Source organism: Carassius carassius, chromosome 19, assembly GCF_963082965.1.
Source record: "Carassius carassius chromosome 19, fCarCar2.1, whole genome shotgun sequence".
Taxonomy (NCBI): Eukaryota; Metazoa; Chordata; class Actinopteri; order Cypriniformes; family Cyprinidae; genus Carassius; species Carassius carassius.
In genome coordinates, this window is record NC_081773.1 from 4413279 (window position 1) to 4438635 (window position 25357).

At 34.4% G+C, this 25357-nt stretch overlaps 1 protein-coding gene and 1 long non-coding RNA gene across 2 annotated transcripts in view; both read right to left on the minus strand.

The window, feature by feature from the left end:
* LOC132094910 (acyl-CoA-binding protein-like) overlaps positions 1-25357 on the minus strand; it is a 339735-nt gene that overhangs the window by 203122 nt on the left and 111256 nt on the right. The window lies entirely within an intron of this gene.
* Positions 22081-23125, minus strand: LOC132094649 (uncharacterized). The gene is made up of 3 exons (XR_009422367.1): positions 22999-23125; positions 22767-22855; positions 22081-22201 (listed from the first exon to the last, which is right to left on the minus strand). It is a non-coding gene; the product is annotated as an uncharacterized LOC132094649 (long non-coding RNA).

Here is a 25357-nt window from a genome sequence, read left to right on the forward strand (position 1 = left end):
CCAGCAACGAAAACACTTTATTCATCGAAGGATTCGACATCCAACCTAAAGAAGCATTTGCAGGTAAGACTAGCATAAATCATGTTAGCTAAAATGTAGTGTATTACTGCTTTAAAATTCAGTGGTTTGTATGATTGCATTTGTACATTTTGTAGCCATCCATCTTCTTCCGCTTATCCGGGGCCGGGTCGCGGGGGCAGCAGTCTAAGCAGAGAACCCCAGACTTCCCTCTCCCTAGACACTTCCTCCAGCTCTTCTGGGGGGACACCGAGGCGTTCCCAGGCCAGCCGGGAGACATAGTCTCTCCAGCGTGTCCTAGGTCTTCCCCGGGGTCTCCTCCCAGTGGGACGCGCCCGGAACACCTTCCCGGGAAGGCGTCCAGGAGGCATCCGGAACAGATGCCCGAGCCACCTCAGCTGACCCCTCTCGATGTGGAGGAGCAGCGGCTCTACTCTGAGCTCCTCCCGGGTGACTGAGCTTCTCACCCTATCTCTAAGGGATCGCCCAGCCACCCTGCGGAGAAAGCTCATTTCGGCCGCCTGTATCCGGGATCTTGTCCTTTCGGTCATGACCCAAAGCTCATGACCATAGGTGAGAGTAGGAACGTAGATTGACCGGTAAATCAAGAGCTTCGCCTTGCGGCTCAGCTCTTTCTTCACCACGACAGACCGGTACATCGACCGCATTACTGCAGAAGCTGCACCGATCCGTCTGTCAATCTCCCGTTCCATCCTTCCCTCACTCGTGAACAAGACCCCAAGATACTTAAACTCCTCCACTTGAGGCAGGAACTCTCCACCAACCTGAAGTGGGCAAGCCACCCTTTTCCGACTGAGGACTGAGGACCATGGCCTCGTATTTGGAGGTGCTGATTCTCATCCCAGCCGCTTCACACTCGGCTGCAAACCGTCCCAGTGCATGCTGAAGGTCCTGGCTTGATGAAGCCAACACGACAACATCATCCGCAAAGAGCAGAGACGAAATCGTGTTGTCACCAAACCTGACCCCCTCCGGCCCCTGGCTGCGCCTAGAAATTCTGTCCATAAAAATCATGAACAGAACCGGCGACAAAGGGCAGCCCTGCCGGAGTCCAACACGCACCGTGAACAAGTCTGACTTACTGCTGGCAATACGAACCAAGCTCCTGCTCCGGTCGTACAGGGACCGGATAGCCCTTAGCAAAGGGCCCCGGACCCCATACTCCCGGAGCACCCTCCACAGGCCGCCGCGAGGGACACAGTCGAATGCCTTCTCCAAATCCACAAAGCACATGTGGACTGGTTGGGCAAACTCCCATGAACCCTCCAGCACCCCGTAGAGGGTATAGAGCTGGTCCAGTGTTCCACGGCCTGGACGAAAAACCACACTGTTCCTCCTGAATCCGAGGTTCTACTATCGGCCGGATTCTATGTAGAAATTAGGGGAGTAAATGGTTATCTTTTTTAGTAACTTACCTAAAATGTCCTTTCACAAGTTCAGTCAGGCAAAAAAAAAAAAAAAAAATCACGTCTTTAGTCAAAATGTAGGCCTATTTTTAAATAAACTAATATGTAGATTGTGTAGAATTTGTAAATGTGTTTTTTTCCCATACGTTTTTTTTCCTTGTAGCCTACATTTTAGTTCAAAATAAAACAAAATAATCTGTAATGTGTACTGCAGTGGTTTTCAACCTGTGGTCCGCGATGGTATTGCAGGTGGGCCGCCAATTACTATTCAAGATTCAAAATTTTTATTCATCACATACACAATTATATAGAGCATATATAACCAGCAGTGAAATGTGAGTCAGGTCCGCTCCATGGGAAGTGCAATTATTAAAGAATACAACACAGATTAAAATAAACATAAATATGGCTATGAAAGAATGAAATAAAACTAAACAATAAAAATATAAGAATAAAATTAAAAAAAGTTGTATACTGTAGAATTAAATATAGTAATAATGTGCATGAAAATACACTGTAGTCTTAAATATTAAGATACCCAGGAATGTAAAAGAGGGAATGTGCATTATACTGTAGTCTTAAATATACCCAGGGATGTACAAGAGGCAATGTGCACGTGTGCATTATACTGTAGTCTTAAATATTATGACACAAATAACTTAATAACATAATTTCATATATGTAATTAAATAAGAAAAAAAATATGAAATTGTTTAAATATTAAATTTTAAACTGTAACTATGCTTCCACTATTCGAGCTACTATATTGTACGATTTGTTTTTCACATTCAATTAGCGTGTCCCAGTCTCACGGCAGTTCGTGATTTGAGAGCTAAATAATAATAATACATAATTAATATACAGCGCAGCCACTCCCACCACGCGCATCACGCATTGTGCGTCCATCCATTACCATAGACATATAAATGCAACTTTTGATTTAAATAATGCATTAGTAAATGTGGAAATTAACATCAAAGATTAATAAATCCTGTAGAAGTGTTGTTCTGGCTTAGATCATGTTAACTAAAGTAGTTAGCTAACATTAACTAATGGACCATTATTCTAAAGTGTTACCGATTAAGTTTATCATCACTTAATTTTAAGGATTTCATAGCTTTTCATAAAACTGTGAACTGATTCTATGTATTTTATTATTCTTTTCTCTTCCCTTGAAACGCCCCCCTCTGCTGATTGGTCAACCAAACATTACAACATAATGATAGTCCTAAAAACATAATAAGAGATTTATTTCTACTACATTTTATCTCTATCTCTTCATCAAACAGCCAGATCAAAGGATAGCTTGACACATACAGAGGCAGAGTCTTTTGGTCCTTTGGCACACGGCTGCTTTATTATAGTATCCACGTTTATCAAAATCTGTCGGGCAAAGCTGTGCGCCTCTTGTAGCGAAGTGCAGACCGCTTTCAGTTTATGTGAACATCTAGTTATAACTTTTGTTTTAGACAATATACTGCATTTTGAACTATGAGGGAACTTAAATAAAATGACAGATATGAATAGAAATTAGCACATCTATTATTTATTACTTTTCTATTTTGAGTTTTATTCATAAAGCACTTTATGCAAATTTCAGAAACCATTGGTTGTTATCCCAAATGTTTACCTTATGCTGTGTTCCAGACAACGCGGATACAATATAATATTTTTATTATATTATATTGCATTATACGAATAAGATTATACTTTACATAATAATAACAATAATAATAATAATTATTATTATTATTATTATATAACCGAGAGAGAGAGAGAGAGAGAGAGAGAGAGAGAGAGAGAGATACATTATTTTGGGGTCCAATAGGTTGCTGGTTTTCGTGCAAGTCAGCAAGTCATTTATAGATTATCAATGTATAATTTAGAAGTATATTTCCTACATTATGTGTATTTTAATTTTTTCTGCCTTTTTAAATTTTTTCATTTATGAATTCATTTAAAACAACCGCAAAAACGAGTAAAAAATGTACAATGAAGTACAATCAAATCCTTATAATCACATTGCATTTGAATAAAGTTTAATTTCTAATCTGCTGATTGCCCTGCAAGTGACCGCATAAATCTTTCTTCTTACAATGTTTTTTTTTTCATTATTATTATTAAATAATTAAAAAGTGCAGGAAAAAATAAAAATACATTAAATTAAATGATTGAAAAAATAAAAAATAAAATAAGTAATGTAGGAAATATGCTTGGGGGGTGGGGGGAGGTTCTGTCAATAACTTGCTGACATGCAAGAAAAACAGCTGAAAATCACATTTCTCTCTCTCTCTCTCTCTATTTATTATTATTATTATTATTATTAATATTATTATTATTATGTAAAGTAGAATTATACACTATACCATAATAATATAATATAATATAATATAATATAATATAATATAATATAATATAATATAATATAATATAATATAATATAATATAATATAATATAATATAATATAATATAATTGTTATATTAAATGTTATGTTAAATATAAATATAAATGTAATTGCTATGTAAATGCACATACAGCTGTCTGATCAGCATTAAACTGTAAATACATCTATAAAAGTATCATCTCTGAATAATGATTTAATTGGTAACGGCCTATTGTCATATTATTCTAATGTTTTTTATGTAAAAATTTAACATTAAATATGACATACAAAAGGTAAAATGTAAAATGTAAAAAAAGAAGAAAAAAAAAAAAGAAAATCAGGTGCCCCTTATGGGAAAGTTAATTTCTGACACTGATCTATGGTTTATTGTTCGAAGTGTTATTTCAGGGTTTTGATATGTTCTTATAACTCAAATGAGTTTACATTCAAATCATGACGTCGAATTCACATTTCACTAAATTCAATCACTGGAACAAGCACTCTGACGAACCATTAGTCCCATGCTAGTGGGAAAACAACCTATGATTTCCGAAATTTGCATAAAGTGCTCTGTGAATAAAACTCAAAATAGAAAAATAATAGATGTGCTAATTTATATTCATATTTGTCATTTTATTTAAGTTCCCCCATGGTTTAAAGTGCAGCATATTGTCTAAAACAAAAGTTATGACTAATGTTACATGTTGACATTAATCTGCGCTTCGCTACAATAGGCGACATTCTCCCTGCGCTGCAGTGCGTCGCGCAGCTTTGCCAGACAGATTTTGATAGGTGGGTACTATAATAAAACAGTCGTGTGCCAAAAGACCAAAATGATGAAGAGAAAGAGATCAAATGTAGTAGAAATAAACACGTTAAGACTCCTATTATGTTTTAGGACTATTATTATGTTGTAATGTTTGGTTGACCAATCAGCGGAGAGGGGCGTTTCATTACCGCCCACATGTAGGGATCGAATATTCAAGTTGTTTATTCGTTTTCTGTCCATGAACATAAAAACGAAAAAACGAAGCCGAAGTCTTTTTTTCGTTTTGTTTGGACAAATGAAAAAAAGAAAAATGTGCAGTTTTTTTTTTCATTTTTCAGATTTCAATATTAAATTAAAAAACGAATTATACGAAGGTACACGGACCGACAGCCTTAAGGAAAGCTGAGGAAAGCTGTTCTCTGCATTTCCAAGAGACAAGACTATACCTCCACAGACTAGTGTTGTGTTTGTACTAAACCCAGAGCAGCCCTGAATGAATTCCTGCTCATATTCCAACCCCCCCCCTCTCTGTATCTCTCTGTAAAGATAATTTTTACAACAATATAATTTAATATAAATAATATAATTACCTTATTAAATGTTTCTGTAGTTTTTGTCAAATATTTGGAGGTGGATGTGCACACTGGAGGTGTTTGAGGAGATTCATCCTTCTATGTAAAGTGCTTTGAGTGCCCAGAAAAGCGCTATATAAATGTAAGGATTTATTAGTTATTAAAAATTAAATATAACCAGTTTCCTCAGTCGATCACAATACTATAGACTGCATTTAAAAAGCTTTGCACAGGCTGTTTAATGCTGATCATGTACTGCGTGTGTCTTTACACAAAAACTACATGATGTAAATAGCCTAGAAATTAAAAACACAGGAACTCATAGTGAGTCCAGCTGCAATATCATTAATGAAATCATTGTGATGTTTTTATAATGATTATTAATTTTGATTAATATAAAGTTTTTTGAGGGGAGCATCTCATATTCTGGTCTGTGATAAACATAACTATACTTTGAGATTTTGTTGTACAAGGTAAACCTCACACACTCACACCCAAACATTCAGTATTAACAAAAACAAACCACTGTTTCAAAATGTGTGTTTTCTGCATGGGTGTGTGTAATGTGCATTATACAACAAAATGTCAAGCATCGTCAAGTCTTTTACATTATTTGACTCATTAATTGAATAAAATAGAAAATCTTGAGGGAAGCGGCGGAGAATTAATCTTTATTTGTCAGGTTTTGTCTTCACAACTAAATCACTCTATTCACAGAGGAAGACAGAACTGAAAACTGAAATAAAATGTGTTTCTTGAGGATTTCTCAGAGTTTTTATATATATATATATATATATATATATATATATATATATATATATATATATATATATATATATATATGTATGTGTGTGTGTGTGTGTGTGTATGTGTGTACATGTATATATTTTACTTAAGGAGCTTATTAAATAAACACAATTTGGAACTCATGTCCACAATTTTTTGTGTTCTGTCATTAGTTGTGTCTTAATTTGTTTAATAATTATTACACAAATAGTATTTTAAAATTACATTTCACAATTATTTATTTTACTCTATAATTATCTATTAATTTATTCTTCATTTTGTCTATTCTGTATTATTCCACCCTTGATATTACATATTCTTCTTGCAATTATTAATCTATTGTTGTTCTGTTATTTATTATGGTATTATTCATATTATACATATAATTTGTGCTATTATAAATCTATTATATCACGTATGTTATTGTACTCGCTTTTCATATTATTCACTTTACTTCAAGTTGTACTACATATACTTTTTAATATAACATATCACTTTTACTATATTTTTACTGTGCACTGTATCAGTGCATAATATTTTAATTTTCACTTGATCCATGAAGGCTCATCAGTTACATGTGTTATTATTTGTAGTGGAGTTCATCTGTAGACTATGGAGTGCTATCAAATGAAAGGCAGACTACAAGTGTGACACTTTTTGATTTGTATGTACATGTTTTATTCCATTTTCTCAGTAATAGCAAATTATTCGTGTTTAAAGATATATTATTTCGATTTTTTTCCCCCCAGTATTTCAAAGGGAATGAGCTGTGTTTTGACCTGAGACACGAGAAAGAAAAAATGTTGGGATTGAACACAGAGAAAGCAATAAAACAACTACATTTAATTGAATGTACATTCAAATTACATTACATGCATATGTCACAGTTAGTATACTAAATTAACATTAGAATTGTAAACCGAAAATAATCAACGAAATCAACAAGTGAGACAAATGTAAGCTTTCACAATTCCTTACGAAAATTAATAATTTTCCAAACCTAACTAAATAACTGGAGGCAAAGTTTTTTTTTTTAACTAAACGTAGATCACAAACCTGAAATCGGTTGATAAATGTGAACGTTATCGTGTTTTTATTCAGAAAAAACCTCACCTCCCCGTTTACTTCCACGTATTTTTAAGGCAGTCTTGCCCTCACTAACATGGCGGACGCGTTGACGTATCGCAGCAACGGCTCAGAGCGGCCAATAAGCGCGTTTTTTTTCTTTTTTTTCTTTTTTTTTAATGCTTTATTAATTCAATGCCACAAGAACATGAGGTATTACATATTCACATAATCAAATTAACATTAGCTATCAGAGAAAAGAGAACGAGAGAGAAAAAGAGAGAGAAAAAAAGTTACATACATTTCAATGATTTCAGAGCATTACATGTTTTCAGTGCTTTTTTGTTTTCTATTTGTTCCAAGAGATTGATATATAATTTGAAGTCATTTATAAAATGTACAAAATTTGGTTTACATTGAGCCCACTTTTTCTTATGTATATGGAATTTTCCTAACAAAATAAACAATTGTATAATATGTTGTTCTTTACTATTCAATTTTTTGTTTTCTGTATAAGAAATTACATCAAATATACAAATTCCTATCATACCTTCAATTTTTCTGTTAATATAGAATTCCAAATCTTTCCAAAATAATATTGAGTAAATACACTGAAAAAAAAAGATGTAAGATAGTTTCTTTTTCTTGACCACAAAATTCACAAGAATATGAAATATTAAGCTTAAATCTTTCCAAAACATGCTTAGCAGGATAAATTCTATGGAGTATTTTGTAAGACACTTCCTTAATTTTGTTATTGATACAAAACTTATTTGGCAATTTCCACGCTTTAACCCAAGAGATATTACCAAATAAGATGACCAAAAAAATCTTGCTGCAGGTAAGGAGACAGAACAAAGAGCATTTCTTATAATCTTGTTGCTACACTGTTGTTTTAAAACATCAGTCTTTTCAATGAAAATGTTACCAAAAGGATTAACCATGCTGATTTCTTCTAAGTTACAGTTTTTTTAAAAGTAACATCACACTCTTTGGAATTGCATCAAAAACAATCGCAAATTCTCTTGGTTTAACTGGTAATTGGAATTTCTGAAGAAATTCAGTATACGATAACAAGTATCCATGGGAATTAACTAACTGTCTTACTAAAATAATACCTTCCTTGAACCAAGTATGATAGAATAAAGGTTTGTTTTTAAATAATATGTCTTTGTTGTTCCATATGAAATAGCTGTGGGGTGAAAAATTGTGCTTATAAACCAACTTCCACGCTAACAGGGCTTGTCTGTGAAAACCGGCCAATTTAACAGGAATTTTGTCAACAGAAAAATTACATTTCAACAAAAAGTCTATGCCTCCAAGAGTATTAAATATATAATTAGGAAATGCATTCCAAGGACTTTCTCTATTCTTCATAAACTCTATCAACCATTTAATTTTAAAAGTGTCATTGAGAGTATTATAATCTAAGACCTCTAGTCCGCCTTGCTCTTTAGGATTACAAATTACCTCCTTTTTTAAATAATGCGTTTTTTTCCTCCAAATAAAATTATAAAGAATCTGATCTAGATCTTTAATAATCTTGGGAGGCACATCTAATGATAATGACGTATAAACAGATCTAGATATACCTTCCGCCTTTGACAATAAAACCCTCCCAAATATCGAGATGTCCCTCAATAACCATAAATTAAATTTCTTTTTAGTTTTTTCAATAATTGGTTCAAAGTTTAACTGACTCCTTTGTTTTTCCTTTTTACAAATTATTACACCTAAATATGTTAATTTATGTTTAACTGGAATATTTTCTATTTCTGAAGAGGAGCAATCTTTAAGGGGAAATAATACAGATTCATCTAAATTCATTTTAAGGCCTGAAACACCAGTGAATTCCTCAATGTATCTTCTTATCTTTGGTACTTCAAATTTGTTTTTCAGAAACACTGCAGTGTCATCAGCAAACTGGCTAAGTTTGAATTGTACACCTAAAGCTGTGATACCATTAAACTGATTTCGTTTTATATGTAATGCTAAAACCTGAGTAACTAACAAAAATAAAAAAGGAGAGAGAGGGCATCCTTGCCTAATACCACGATGAATATCAAATCTTTGTGAGGTGCCATGCGCAAGTTTGACAGAACTATTGCACCCACTATACAATGTTTTGACTGCTTTCAAAAACATATCTCCAGAACCAAACAATTTAATAACTTTGAAAATAAAATTATGAATCACTGTATCAAATGCTTTATAAAAATCAATAAATAAAATAAAACTATCATCCTCGATAAAGTGATTATAATCAATCATATCTAATACTAGCCTAATATTATCCCTGATATGACGGCCTTTCATAAACCCAGACTGTTCTATATCAATTATTTTGTCTAAACCTTGCTTCAATCTTCTAGCAAAAATCATTGCATACAATTTACTGTCATTATTTAATAAACTAATAGGCCTCCAATTTTCAATGAATAACTCGTCTTTTTTAGGTTTGGGAATCAATGTTATAATTCCTTGTTTTAATGAAGCAGGCAATTCTCCATTTTGAATAGCTTCCACAAATACTAACAATAAAAAAGGTGAAAGTTCTTTAGAAAAAGTCTTATAAAACTCACTGGTTAGCCCGTCATTGCCTGGAGATTTGTTATTCTTTAATAAGTTAATGCACTCTCTCAACTCTTCACTATCTATTTCTTTATCACAATTATTCTGAAAGTTCTGGTCTATTTTTTTGGTATCACTCACTAAATTATTTAAAAAGGTATCCATATTTGAAGTAGCTGATAAAGGAGAATACAAATTACTAAAAAACTGAGCAACATATTTTGAAATAACTGAAGAATTATCTACTAATTTGTTGTTAATCATTAATTTAGAAATTGAGGCAAAATCGTGGTTTCTTTTTTCAAGGCCAAAAAAATATTTTGTATTTTTTCCCCCTTTTTCTAACCATTTAAGTCTAGTTCTAACAAATGCTCCTCTTGCTTTATCCTCATAGATCTTATCTAATTCAATTTGCAATAAATCCAATTTTTGTAACTCACAATCAATTAACATTTCCTTCTTCTTTTTACACAAATTAAAAATATCCTCAATAATAGATTTTTCCTATATATTTTTATTCTTTGTTTCTAATTTTCCTTGATTAATAAATGCCTTTCTAATATCAAACTTCATTAATTCCCAATACTTTCCATATGATTTTTCTAACTCTGCAATGTCTTTATATTTTTCAATAATACTTTTAATTTTTTCCTTTAAACATTCATTTTCAAGCAATTTGTTATTTAATTTCCGATAGCTGGCATGCTTTTTAACTAATTTTTCTTGTACCATATTTATTTTTATAAAAATTCCTTTATGATCTGTCATTATGCAAGGTTCTATCAATACAGAGGTCACATTATTAGTTAAATCATTAGACACTAACCAATAGTCAATACGAGAATGAAGAGATGAGTCCTTATTACTCCATGTATATTCTTCCTTGTCTGGATTTTTACTTCGCCACACATCAATAAGACCCAATCTTAAACATACATTATCCAATTCACTAGAAGGGCCTGGTCTAGTTTTAGGAGGCCATCTATCAATGGTTTCATTAAACACAGTATTGAAATCTCCTCCCCAAATAACTTGGGCTGAAGGATAAAGGGAAATAAAATGCTGAATCCTAGATTCAATATTTGAAAAAAGTATTCCGTTGTTTACTTTTGTTATTGGTGGCATAACAATTGACTACTACAAAATGTTCGTTATCCTTATTTAACACAAGCAATATCCATCTACCACAGTCATCTTTTTCGTAGTTTAATATTTGCCCTGTAAATTTATCTTGCAAAATAGCGACCCCCGCTGAGCGGTTGCTGCCATATGACAACCAAATCTCTTTTCCCCACTGATTTTTCCAAATCACAGCATCTGAAGAACACGCGTGCGTTTCCTGAATTAAACAAAAATCTACACTTTTCCCTTTGCAATACAAAAATAAAGCTTTTCTCTTCAGAAGATCACGAATACCTCTGGCATTGATAGAAAATAAAGAAAGAGACATAAACGTTCAACGATTAATTAAGAACCACAAGAGTAAATAAACCTTAAACTTTAGACATTTATATAATGGGATCCTCACAAATGTTCGGCAAAATTATTATTAGTATTTTACAGTTGCAAACATTAGGGAAAGTAAAAAATTAACGAGCATCCAGTTCTAAAAGCATAGGGCTACATTTCTTATTTTCTTTTTTTCCTTTCCCAAACAAAGATTAACATACCTTACAAAACACCGCCAATTGCAGACTGCAACAAGACGATCATAAGTCTATGTAGTAGCGTTGCCTTCTTCAAGACGAATCTCTTTACCGTCGACGAAAGCCCTCGCTCCGCTGAAGTATGCATTTCTGCCTTCTTTCCTTGCTCTCTCCACAGTCGGCCAAAGACGATTCCGTGCTTCCATGTCAAAAGATGTCAAGTCCTCGTTAAATCGCAGCCCCTTGGTAGTCAGACACTCGTTGTTTTTTTAGTTTTTCCAGATTAAATCTCTGGCTGTACGGGAAACGAATCTCATGATCACCGGTCTTGGTTTCACTCTTCTGCCATCATCCGAAGTTTTAGGCCTGCCAAGCCGATGTGCCACATCCAAACCATCTGCTACCACCCGTTTATCCCCGTCCGTTACCACTGCTTTGCAAACTTCCATGACTCTCATTTTCACGTTTTCATTAGTTTGCTCGGATAGCCCATACAAACGCAGGCACCATCTGCGGCTGTAACGTTCCTGATCATTCATTTTTGTGTTCATTTCCTTCACCTTTTTTTCCAGAAGAGCATTCGCATTTTTCAGCATTTCGTTATCTTTCTGCAGGACCATCACATCATCATGCACTGAGGTGAGAGATTTGCCCAAAGCTTCAATGTTGGAAGAATTCTTCTTTCTAGCTGGTCGGATCGTTCATTGATTTTCTCAGAGAGAATTCGGATAATATTTTCCTGCACATCATTCAAAGAAAGTTCAGTTTGTTTGGCAGAGGAGTCAACGATATTTTTATGTCTTTTGGGAGGTTGATTTTTGCTTGGTGTGTTCGGACAAGACTCACAACTTCCTCCACTTTTCACTTTACATGCATACGAGTGAGTTTCGTTAATACTTCTCTTCTCTTTTATAGTATTAACCTCCATCTCTGCACCAAGATCCTCAGCCATTTTTCGTATTTGTGCAGTGAATCTGATGATTTCTTAATTCAGTATAGTCTCGATGCAGCACTCCAACTTCAATATTTATTCAATCTTGGCAACTATTAACAATCTATCAATAGTAGCTAGCAACTTTACAGAATGTATACGACCATTTGTGAGAAATACCCAATTTGTTTCTCAGCTTAGAAAACCACTACTATCCACGGCGCCATCTTGGAGCTCCTCGCCAATGAGGCGTCTAGTTATTTATATGTCTATGTCCATTACTACGGTGGCCCAGTAATGCACAACACAACGACATTAAAAAAGCAAACATAAGCTCACAACACAACGACATTAAGCCACAACACAAATACATTAAGCCACAACACAACGAAATTCTCACAACACAACGAAATTAAGCCACAACACAAATACATTAAGCCACAACACAAATACATTAAGCCACAACACAAAGAAATTCTCACAACACAATGAAATTAAGCCACAACACAAATACATTAAGCCACAACACAAAGAAATTCTCACAACACAACGAAATTAAGCCACAACACAAATACATTAAGCCACAACACAAATACATTAAGCCACAACACAAAGAAATTCTCACAACACAATGAAATTAAGCCACAATACAAATACATTAAGCCACAACACAACGAAATTCTCGCAACACAACGAAATTAAGCCGCAACACAACGACATTAAGCCACAACACAACGAAATTCTCACAACACAACGAAATTAAGCCACAACACAACGAAATTATGCCACAACACAAATACATTAAGCCACAACACAACGAAATTCTCACAACACAACGAAATTAAGCCACAACACAACAGAAGTGCTCCCGACCACTAGGGGGCAGTGTTGAAAGTTAAACACCGATATTTCATCGAGACGTATGTGTAACTTAATATGTGTAATCGATTTTTAAATGAAAAACGTGTTTTTATTAGATGTTTTGATATCCTGATAATCTTAATGTATCGATTCATGAATCGAGCAAAAAATAAATTGATAATATTTTCAATTTGGACCGTTTAGCTCTGCTCTTGTACACAATGTTTTTCCTCAGGGGGGCTTAGGCTATTTAAATCCGGTGCTGTGTGGGGAAACCATTGCTCTTTCCGTAGAGCTTTCAAATTGACAAGAGGAGAAGATTTTTCATCTTAGAAGAACTTCTCCTGATGACTGTAAATGAATTTCATCGCACGGAGAAGGGCATGAAACGTTACATCAACAACTTTAGGGTGAGTATTGTTCTATCGTCTTCTAGCAAATCTAGCTAATAAGGCTGGATAACGCTGCTGCACTGACTTGATCAGCTCAAAAATAGCAGGGCTAAGTTAGAGTTTAGCTTTAAACTCTGTCCGCCTCATCTTTTTATAACTCGTAAGAGATAGTAGAACTCCCGGTAATCCACGTTGATTTGCATCGGTGGTTCTGATAGGTGTTTGCTGTGATATAAACTTCTTCACTTGATATAAAGTATTTTAAATACTGTTGCCATTTTTAGATTGCCATGTATCGTAATAAATCTTAAAGGACCGTTCACACCAAACTATAAAGAAAATGATAAAGATATTTAGTTTTAAAAATCGTTCTCACTATTTAAAAAAAGAGTCCACACCACAGCTATAATGATAAAGAAGAGAAACAATATCATTGGAATCACTTTAAGAACTAATTTTTTCCAGCTGATGAACGATTAAAAACATTGACAGCCAATCAGAATCCTGCTATAACGAGCTCGAGAATGTAAAGTAGCTGACAAGCGTGTGCGCGCTTAGAATAAACAGATTATATCGTTCGCTGCTGTGGACTCTATCGTTATCTTAATAGTTATCATTCATTGTGTGAACGGGGCTTTAGTCTGACAGTTATTGTTATATTTTCAAATTATATTATCTGTAACCTGAAGCTTGAATTAATTGTTCACATTTATTTAACAGTTTTCCAGGGATCCCCAACACAAGCATGATAAAGCTATTCAGTAAAAAGCAAAAAAGATCAGAAATGGTTAAGAGAGATAGGCACATCCTTTGAATATTACTGATCTCTTTACAGTCTATTAGCATGTTTGTAACATTATATAAAATATTAATTATTTGTCATAATTTATTTTAAATATAGAGTAATTTACAATGTAACAATTTAAAATGCAACTGAAAGTAATTCCAAATGTATCTGAAATCAATTAAATATATAAACCAATGTTATTATCTTCACAGATTGTTTAAACGGACTCCCATCCATACTGTTGCAGCACTGTAGCAGACAGCACACTATTCAGAAGTGAGAATCAGTGCAGTTCCTCCTGTACAGAGCTGCACTGAAGGGAGCAGAGCTGGCACAAACCTAGAACAATGGTAAGTAAGAGAATTATCAAATTCTTTAATGTATGACATAATAAACTTTGATTAATAATATTAACACGCCCCATTGGTATGCCTAGAGAGTCAAGCCAGGTCCTGTCATTGGGATGGTGGTCCTGTTTTCAAGAGAGGAAACTCGCTGAGTGGTTAAGGTAGGAGGAAAGTGTATAATATTGATACATCATCTTTTCATATCCTGCTTTTATTTATAATGTATAACATTTGATTAGCCCTAACAGAAAAAAGACAAAAACACAATCATAATGATTATGGCTCTATTCATTATGCATGCAACTTGTAATGATGGTGGAAATTTTTTATTTTTCTTAATGGTCAATTTACACTATACCTTTGTTTTTCATCTCAGGAGAATGTTTACAGTGATGTCACCAGTGATCTGCCTGACCTAGCAGTCCTCCAAGTGGCAGAAGTGTTATAAATATAGTAGTGTTATAAAAATATAGTAACACACCATTACACTGTCATAGTTATTAATATTTGTATTTAACATAACTATTAAAACTGTATCAAAGTTTAAAAAATTTAATTGTGGATATTTACATGTTTACACTACACTGGTGAGCAAGAAAACATATTAAAGTTACATATATTTGCACTTACATAATATTTAATTTACATTTTATATTGTAGTCTGTACAAATAAAACCAAATGAATCCATCCCAAGTTTTTTGTGTAAGGCCAGATCTCTCTGTGGAAGATCGACTGAAAGGTGGACCATGAAGAGGGGGAACTCATCGAAGGGCTGCAGAGACTGACACTGTCAAAATAAATGTTAAATAATTATGATACATGCATGTAACGTGTGCATCAACATTTTCTTTCTCTGTCACAAACAATACAATATCAATATTTACCATTGCATTGCTTGTTATTCCAACTTCTCTCCTCGCTTTAGCTGTCCTTGCTCTGGATTCACGAACCATGTGGAATGCAGGTTCAATAACTCTCCAAATGGCCATTAAATGGATCTACTTCTCAAATCTAGATTGGATGAGACATGTTTTCAGAAAATACACACCAAACAATGTAAAAAGTTTGTTTGCCTACACTGAACCTGAAGGATACTTAAAAATGTATAATGTATTGACATACAAGTGGAAAAAAGGTAGGTCTGTAAAAAGATTTTAGCTGGGGTTTTAGCTTATTCTCCCTCGTGTCATTCTAAACTGTTCTGAATTTATTCTGTGGGGTCTATCTAGATAGCTGACTGACGGTAACATTTACAACATGTCTGTATGCCAATGAACAAAGCAAGCCATATGGGTTTACAGCGACATAATGTTGAGTATATGATGACAGCTTTATTTTTTTATTTTTGGGTTAATCATCTATTAACACGTATTGCCTTGATCCACGGAAGAGGTTTTTAAACAAACAGGCAACCACAGCGACAAAAAATAAATAATGACAATTAAAAAATTCACAACAGGCCTACATTGTGCTCGTTAATATAGTAATAAAGGTTTAGATCTTACCTAGTGTAGATTCGCATGCTGTTGTCATTCTTGAAGAGGCGCCTGCAGACTGAAGTATCAGAAGTGATGTTGAAATCCTTAAATCTTACATTACTAATTTGAATCCACTTATTTCGAGTTTCTACATCCAGTGGAGAAGTGTGAAAAACCTTTGAGGAGCCTCACAAAACGGGTCACAGCAATAGCTGTGTAAACCACCCTCACAGATGTTTATGGAACTCTTCAATAAATAATTATATTGCTGTGGTATACTTAATTTGTCGTATTATAGCAAAATGTATAAATATTATTTAATATTCATCGTTTATGGATAAAAGTTTGCAGCTGGTAATGCACTCTTTTATTCGCCCTGATATTTCACAGGAATATGTAGTCTATTGCCCGTTTCTGCAGACCAACTGCCCCCTAGTGGTTGGGAGCATTTCCGTTGTGTTGTGGCTTAATGTATTTGTGTTGTGAGAATTTCGTTGTGTTGTGGCTTAATTTCGTTGTGTTGTGAAAATTTCGTTGTGTTGTGGCTTAATGTATTTGAGTTGTGGCTTAAAGTCATTGTGCTGTGAGTTTATGTTTGCTTTTTTAATGTCGTTGTGTTGTGCATTACTGGGCCACCGTACATTACTCCCAAAAGGTCAAAAACTGAGGCACGGTCAAGCGCCTCTAGCGTCACTGACATGAGATGTTTATCGCTATGAAATCACGTTCAAGAAGTCTCATTCATCACACATCGCGATACTTGCCATCAGTTCACAAGAGCCACAGATTGGGTGAGTAGTAATAAATATGCTCTTTTAATGCCTGTTATAAAATGTATTCTGTCTTTATTTATTAATGTTTTCTCTCTGTATTATATCGGATATCCGAGGCTATCTTTGAGTTTCATTGCGTTTAACTTAATGAACAGAGCTGCTAACTGGGGTGATTAAACTATCTGTCACGTGACGTGCCACAGCCCTGGGATCGGTTTTATATCCATTTCAGGTACAAAGATGTAAGTTTTATTTGTAGTAAAATCATGGTAACCATGACACGTACAATAATAGGTAAAACCCAGTAAACAGGACATTTACCATGTTTTTTTACCACAGTAACTGTTGTTTTACTAAGGTATAGTAATAGCACAATAATCACCAAAATAACTATGGTTGTACCACTGTAATGGTAGTGTTTTAATGTGCTTTTATATGACATATTTCACAGTAATCACATTTACTGTACCATGCTTGTAATAACCTTTTTAATGTAAATCCAAAAAAAAACTTTTTCCCATCTTGCAGTTCATTCATATTAGTTTATATCTTAAATATTTTGCTCACAGATAACATTCTGTATATAATTCTATTTTATTTTCTCTCCCCTTGTATTTATTTTTTAGCTGAAAAGATGTAAATGAAGCAGTCACCCCAGTCGTGTTTGTGGAGAGGTATTCCTTCAGAAATGGAGAAGACAGAAATCTGCAGAGGCAGGTTGGTCTGTGATAGTTTGTGCCTTTTATCAAACATTCCTGCTGTTATCATTTGCACAGCATTTGTTGTTTCTTAAACTGTTGTACGGTCCAAATAGCCACACTTGCCATCTTTATTTTTATAGCACATTTGCTTTATTTGGCCCAAGTGAGCATGAAGATCACAAGTGTGTGTCGATCTTAACATGACAAAGTTAGTTTCAACTTTGCATTTTAAAATAAACTTCTAAATGTCTTTTCAATAGTCCCTATTAAAGATGACAAATTAATTTGTGGTGCTTCTAATTAAGTGATAAAAAGCAGTTGCAAATGATGTACAAAATTAATATACTTTTCTGTGCACCAAGAAAACGTGCAACACTTTGTTTTACTACCAAATTATTCTCAATATCTAATTATTATTATTATTAATATTTCACATACATTGGAAAGGTTTGCGTGACCTCTTGTGAGATCTCTGCAAAAAGTCTCACGATTAATTCCAAAACATGATGCATGATGGGATACACTAAGCGTTGTATAGCGCTCCAGAGCAGTATTGGAGAGGTTTAGTGTGTGTTAAGGATGCTGCGCTTTGGCATTATTAAGACCGGGGACAGTATTGTGCATGCACTGTCACGTACACACACTCTCAAGGGACCTCAAGTGTGGGTATTTGGAAAGGGGAAAAGTCTTTAAAATGATCCCTAAATACAGTCGCACATCGAAGTCTTAATAATTCAGTAATTTAATTTAATACTTTTATGATATTGTACAAGCCCCTGGACAATGTAATCTGATACTATCACAATATTGGAAAATCAGTTGCCCCACACAGTCAGAAAGTTTATATTGTTCATTGGCTTCTCATTAAATTACTTCACATAAGTCGCATCAGTTCATGTTCCCACTATACGTGATCTCCATGACTAGAAATGCTAGTTTAATGTGTCACGTGATATATATTAAATCTTTGATTAATTTGTCAGAACCAGATCAATTACACTACTGATAACAGTCCTATTAGCATGATTTAATTTTTAAACCAACTCATATGAATATAGCCTGCTTTTAATGACTTGCTTTTAATACTGGATGCATTTAACATTTAATTATACAGCATCTTTGCAGAGGATGCTTTCATGGTCTAAATAAAAACACAGTAATGTAATAATATTTCCTTCCTTTCTGTCTTACAGGATTGCTTGCAGATAACACGGTAGTTCTCTATCATGCACAAGGACTCACCTCTCTAACTCTTTACCCCCCCCCCGCCCCACACACACACAGAAATGGTTCCTGGATCAGTGACTTTAGACTTTGCAGTGGTTTGATTTTTGCAGAAGATGTAACTTTGTTTTAATTAAGCTTATAATGAATACATTGTGACCTTCCAGCAACCCATATACTGTACTGTATACAGAACCAGTGATGACAACAATAGTTAAAAATAGTATTTTCATATTGATAAAGCATTGTGTTCTCTTTTTCAAGCTTCATACAGTAAACTTTTACTTCTGGTGCTTTTATCATAAAAAAGCATCAGTTCTCATCAGGAGTTTTAGTAAAGGACATATTCATGCACAGCCATCCCCTAGTTCCATTCATGAAGTGAATGATGATATTGTCAAAGTTATATTTCTGCATTTTTATGTAGCGGGTGTTTGTTTTCCTGAACACTTTATCTTTCTCCCATTGTTCAGACAATCAGTGTTTATTTGATGCTGTGCTAATAGAGTTTTATAGATGATATTGCACACTTGACATGCATGTCTTCATGATGTTATTTTGTGAGTTTAAAACATTTACATTGGGTTGTATCACTTTTTGGTCAATAGAATTTTTTAAGAAAATGTATCTTTTTCCAGTTTTCTCTGAAAGACATCCTGTATTCATACTGTTTTGTTTTTTAATAAAAGTATTTGCATACTGAAAATAGTTAACGTTTACAACATAACTGCCTTTTTATTCTTCATAGTTTTATTCTTCAAAAACAAGCTTGGTGACAGAGGATGAAGTGCAGTTATATGGGCACTTTGTCTTTAAATGAGTTTGACATATCAATAAATACTGGAAAATTCTTACAGAATTATGTACTTTCATTATGCTTTATTTCAGTTTTTATTCCTAGAGATCAATTGGTAAAGCAAGGCAAATCACAGAAACAAAAAAGTGAATAATCTAATAACTTAATAATTTAACTTTTTTACTTTTTATTAGTAAATGCTCTTGTCTTTGGTCAGAAAACAAAAAAATCTATCTTTTAAATTGAAATGAATCTATCGGTTAGATAAGATACAACTGTGACTGTGCCGTTATCATCACATGTGTAGTTGTACATACTAATTTTTGTCAAACTGAATAACAATAATTTCTGTATTTACATTATTGTTGGAAGAAGGTGTAGACGTTAATAGAACACTTTCTAATAGGTGGCAAATTTAAGTTATTGTTAACCAATCTGTCCCTTTAGTCGAAAAACGGAAAAAAGCGCTCATGAATGACCATAAGTGGTTAAGGAAGTGTGATGACGCTACTCAGCTTTGATGTCATTGGCTGTGAATGTCCCTTGTCACCACAGGACTGTCTGTGGTTGGACTATCTTTTAACCCATATTAAACAGCGCATCATGTTACAAAATAATGTTTTGCTGCTATTATTACATAAGTAATATATTAAGTCAACAATGAAGTGTTTCTATGTTGAGAACAATCACCTCTTTAGTGAGATCCGAACCCTAACCCTAAGAATAACTTCAATGAACTACAAAAAAAACAGCGTCTAGTTTTCCCTTTCCATAGATAGAATGACGGAGGCTTATGGGTAATGTGGTTTAAAACGTTTTATTAACGAAATGAAATAAATAATATATTTAATGGAAAACTGGACACATAAATATGTTCACTGTGTAAACATCTATGATATATTTGAGAGGCATGATGAAATTTAGTATTTTAAAGTGAGCAATATTTAAAATGCTTTTATGCCACCTTTCCATATATTTTTGAAAACTGTGCCCAACATTGTTTTATCAGCATAGCATAAGTAGTAATCCTGCTGATTTTCGCTTTGATACGTTAATTTGGCTCTGATTTACAGCCATTTGAAATGTACAGTTTTGGGCTCTTCCGGGGGGTGCTACTGGGCCCCTGGGGGTAGAAGGGCAGTAAAACCTACATGTATGTATTCTCCTCATCATGGACAACAAACTGAGCTGAGTCACATTTATATCAGACTATTTTCACAGATCAATCTTTTCGATTTTTACATCATTACTAGTATACCTTTTGACAGGACATTGTGAGGCCATCCGATGAAACATGGACAAAATTAAGAAATGATTTATTAATAAAAATAATATATTATTTATTTGATTTTTTAAGTAAACAGCAATAAATATAATGGATGAACCTGCAACAACTTGCCATTATCTATTCCCCACTGTAAAGCAGTAATCAAGGACAATGTATATACATTGTGATACTTCACTATTACACAAGAACAAATTCATTCATATATACACACACACACACACACACATATATATATATATATATATATATATATATATATATATATATATATATATATATATAAATAACTAATTAGCAAAAATCTTTGTAAAAATGTCCTCCTCACCCCCGTATCTTGCTCCTCAGGTGCTGGACATCAGTAATGTGCTTGATCTTGGTTTTGATGCAGTACAAGATCCATGTTGATCATTCCTGCTACATTCTCAGTTATCCCTCAAGTGTTTGTAACAATAAAGCCCATGGCACCATCTTGTAATGCAAAATAATTAATCTCGTAACTCCCTTTATTTCACAAAAAATTGGCATATTTGTTACTAAAATATAAAAAATAACTCTCTGGTGTACTGATGTCCCAGATGTTATTAATACGATCAAAAATGTTTATCTCTTAAGTAAAAGAAATTATCCCGATAATTAATAATATGTCGTTTTTCCAAGTCTAAAATAAACACATATGAGCCTACCTAGTAAAATGATGTATTTACCAAGAATCTTCAGAACACAATATTCACCATATTAATTTTATTGAAGCATAGACTATAAAGATGATAAAGTAGCATTAAGACAAATAAGATTCAAGGAAAATTATTATTTATCATCAAAAATACATTAACCTCATATATTAATCAGTTCACACAGATGAGTGATGAAATGTCCTTAAAAGTCACACAGTCCCATCCAGTCAGCTGTGATTCAGATCATGTGATACATATAAGACATGTGATACTGTTTCAGAAAATAATGATTCCTTATCATCACATCTAAACTGGTTTCATCTCCCCATCGTGATCTTCTTCTCTCTTGTCTGGAAACAGTTTGTGGTTGATATCCAGCACTGATGTGGTGTAGCTTTTTCTCAGCCAGAGGATCTCTCAGTCCTAACATCCCATTTTCAGACAGTTCCCAGACCTGGTCAAAGTAAAACAAAAAAACACAAACAATTCAGATGAAGTTGTTTAATGGACAGAGAGCTCAGCTTATGTTCTGTGTGATTTTAGCAGGGTGAGCAACTATGACCCTAGTAGTACTGTACACTTACCATTCTTCAAGCTGTTTTAAGACCTTTTGAGAAGCTTTTTCTCTAAAGACAATTTACCACATCCTCTTCTTTCACTCCTTTCAAGAGCATCACTTGGTCAAAACCCCTCATTTGGCTGATGAGATCTGTACAAAGTAAAATTGTTAAAATACTGCAATAAACAATTTCATTCAGCAAGAATTAAGAAAAAGTTACAGATTCAAAAGGACTTGCTCATGAGACTCCATTAGCATGTGTAGTTCTCAGAGACTCTAGAATTCATCGATTGTTGCAGTAAATGTGTCTTTTTCCTCTAGAATCTTTCTCCAGAGTTAATGACATCTCCCACAAATGTGTCTTAGTCTGTGCAGTGTAAGTTCTTGCTTCAACCCAATCAACTATCAATTCACAATTTATAACACAACATTTACAAAACAATGAAATAATGTCAATTGGTGTTTATATCAACTAAACCACTTTTATGACACTTGTCTGCTTTTAAGAATAACAGGTGGTGTTTTTTAAAAACTTAAGATTAAACATGTCCAGTCACACTTTGCTAACTTGCTATAATTATAATAGCTGTATCAAAAAAATAAAAACAAAAAATAAAAAACATTAGAAAGAATAATCACGACTGACATGACCAGTCCCGTGAGAGATCATCATAAAGTCCTGTAACACATAACACAGCATTGCTTCAACAAACACATACCAGTGGACTTCTGTTTGTTTGAGCACAAGATGGCTGTCTTCATTCCTCATCCTGAGCAAATCATTTCCTTGGTCTTCCTTCTCTTCTGTGAAACAAGATAATCTCTACTTACTCTGTGAGCAATTGTTATTGCTCCTTAAACATATAATCACATTTACTTAAAGTACGATTCAGACCAGAGCATTTGATGAGTAAATGTTGATTAAATAATATTCTAAACAGATGTACCTGGGAAGAGCTGATCATAGCAAGATTCGCTGAGACTCAGTAATAGCTCTTTTAGTTTTTAGGAAGGTGTGTGAGGGTTGGCTCACCAAAAACTTCTGAAAAAGAAGAACAGCATTATCTGCAAACAATCCTGTAAGACAGATTGAATAAAATATTATTTCATTACATGCAACTTATACATTACATATTTTTTTAGACCATGAAAGCATCCTCTGCAAAGATGCTGTATAATTAAATGGTAAATGCATCCATTATAAAAAGCAAGTCATTAATAGCAGGCTATATTCATATGAGTTGGTTTAAAAATTAAATCATGCTAATAGGACTGTTATCAGTAGTGTAATTGATCTGGTTCTGACAAATTAATCAAAGATTTAATATATATCACGTGACACATTAAACTAGCATTTCTAGTCATAGAGATCACGTATAGTGGGAACATGAACTGATGCGACTTATGTGAAGTAATTTAATGAGAAGCCAATGAACAATATAAACTTTCTGACTGTGTGGGGCAACTGATTTTCCAATATTGTGATAGTATCAGATTACATTGTCCAGGGGCTTGTACAATATCATAAAAGTATTAAATTAAATTACTGAATTATTAAGACTTCGATGTGCGACTGTATTTAGGGATCATTTTAAAGACTTTTCCCCTTTCCAAATACCCACACTTGAGGTCCCTTGAGAGTGTGTACGTGACAGTGCATGCACAATACTGTCCCCGGTCTTAATAATGCCAAAGCGCAGCATCCTTAACACACACTAAACCTCTCCAATACTGCTCTGGAGCGCTATACAACGCTTAGTGTATCCCATCATGCATCATGTTTTGGAATTAATCATGAGACTTTTTGCAGAGATCTCACAAGAGGTCACGCAAACCTTTCCAATGTATGTGAAATATTAATAATAATAATTAGATATTGAGAATAATTTGGTAGTAAAACAAAGTGTTGCACGTTTTCTTGGTGCACAGAAAAGTATATTAATTTTGTACATCATTTGCAACTGCGTTTTATCACTTAATTAGAAGCACCACAAATTAATTTGTCATCTTTAATAGGGACTATTGAAAAGACATTTAGAAGTTTATTTTAAAATGCAAAGTTGAAACTAACTGTAGCAAAGAGCTATCTGAATTACTATGGCTAGCAAGGTATAGTAGTGAACCAGGTGTGTCGGTCAGAACACGCAGAGCAGAGCATCAGTTTCAATATGTTTAATAATCATAAAGTATGATGATTAACATTAGTGAGGGAGACAGCCTTTACATAAACTGCAGTTGTTAAATGTCAGGATACTGTAATATGAGCTTGGTCACGATGAGAGGTTTGGGTATTTTGTTCAGTCAACGGGCTGCTGTATAATACTCAGATTAGATGAATATTCTTAGCTCTGTTCAATCTCTGTAATGGCAGCATCTGAGAACATCGAGATGATGGAGCTGAATCAAGTGCAAGTTATATACTTCCAGAAGGGAATGAAATGTACAGGCAATCCACTGTGTGATCTTTACTGTAGTTGGTTTGACTCACGACAGGCTGAATGATTATCAAAGGATGAGAGCTTGATGTATTGTAGATATGTGCTGGACATATGCATACAAGTTTGTGGATGTGTGTGGTTTATTCTCCTACAGGACGCACAAGGCACAAATACAGTCAAGCTGAGGCTGATAAATGATAATGACCGTTTCTGGCACTCGTTATGCAGAGAGACCGATCGCTAAATGTCACAGACACAGACTGTCAATTGGTTCCTACTGACGTCTGCACCTTTGCGCGCACACGATACGTGATGCGCGTATTTCAAAATCAAAGTCCTCAACAGATTCAATGCAGCAGCATTCTGTTGCTCTCTTTATCGCCTTTTGCACAGCCGCCCCCAAATTGTGAGCAATTTGTCTCCGTAAAAGGCTAAGTTGAATCTGTTGCACCTGGAGTGCATCGTTTATCCACTTCAGAGTCAGGTATGGTTGGAAGAGTAATCAGCCGAGCAACTGGTCTGGTATAAACCTTATCCTTGACTTGGATATCTGCAGACCTCACGTGACCATCTGCACTACAATGTACTGCAACTACTCTACCAATGGGCCAGAGTGCTCTGGGGAACTGTGGGTCTATCAACAGAACTACTGAGCCCACTGTCAGATCCTCTGGGGCTCCATGCCATTTCTGCCTGTGCTGCAATTTTGGCAAATAACTCCGAATGAACCTGGACCAGAAGTGATCCGCTATAACTTGGCAATGTCGCCATCTTCGTCTGCTCAGTCCTTCACTCTTAGGATACACTACTTGAGGCAGTGCCCCATCTGGCCGCCCCATGAGGAGAACATTTGGGGTGATAGCATCCA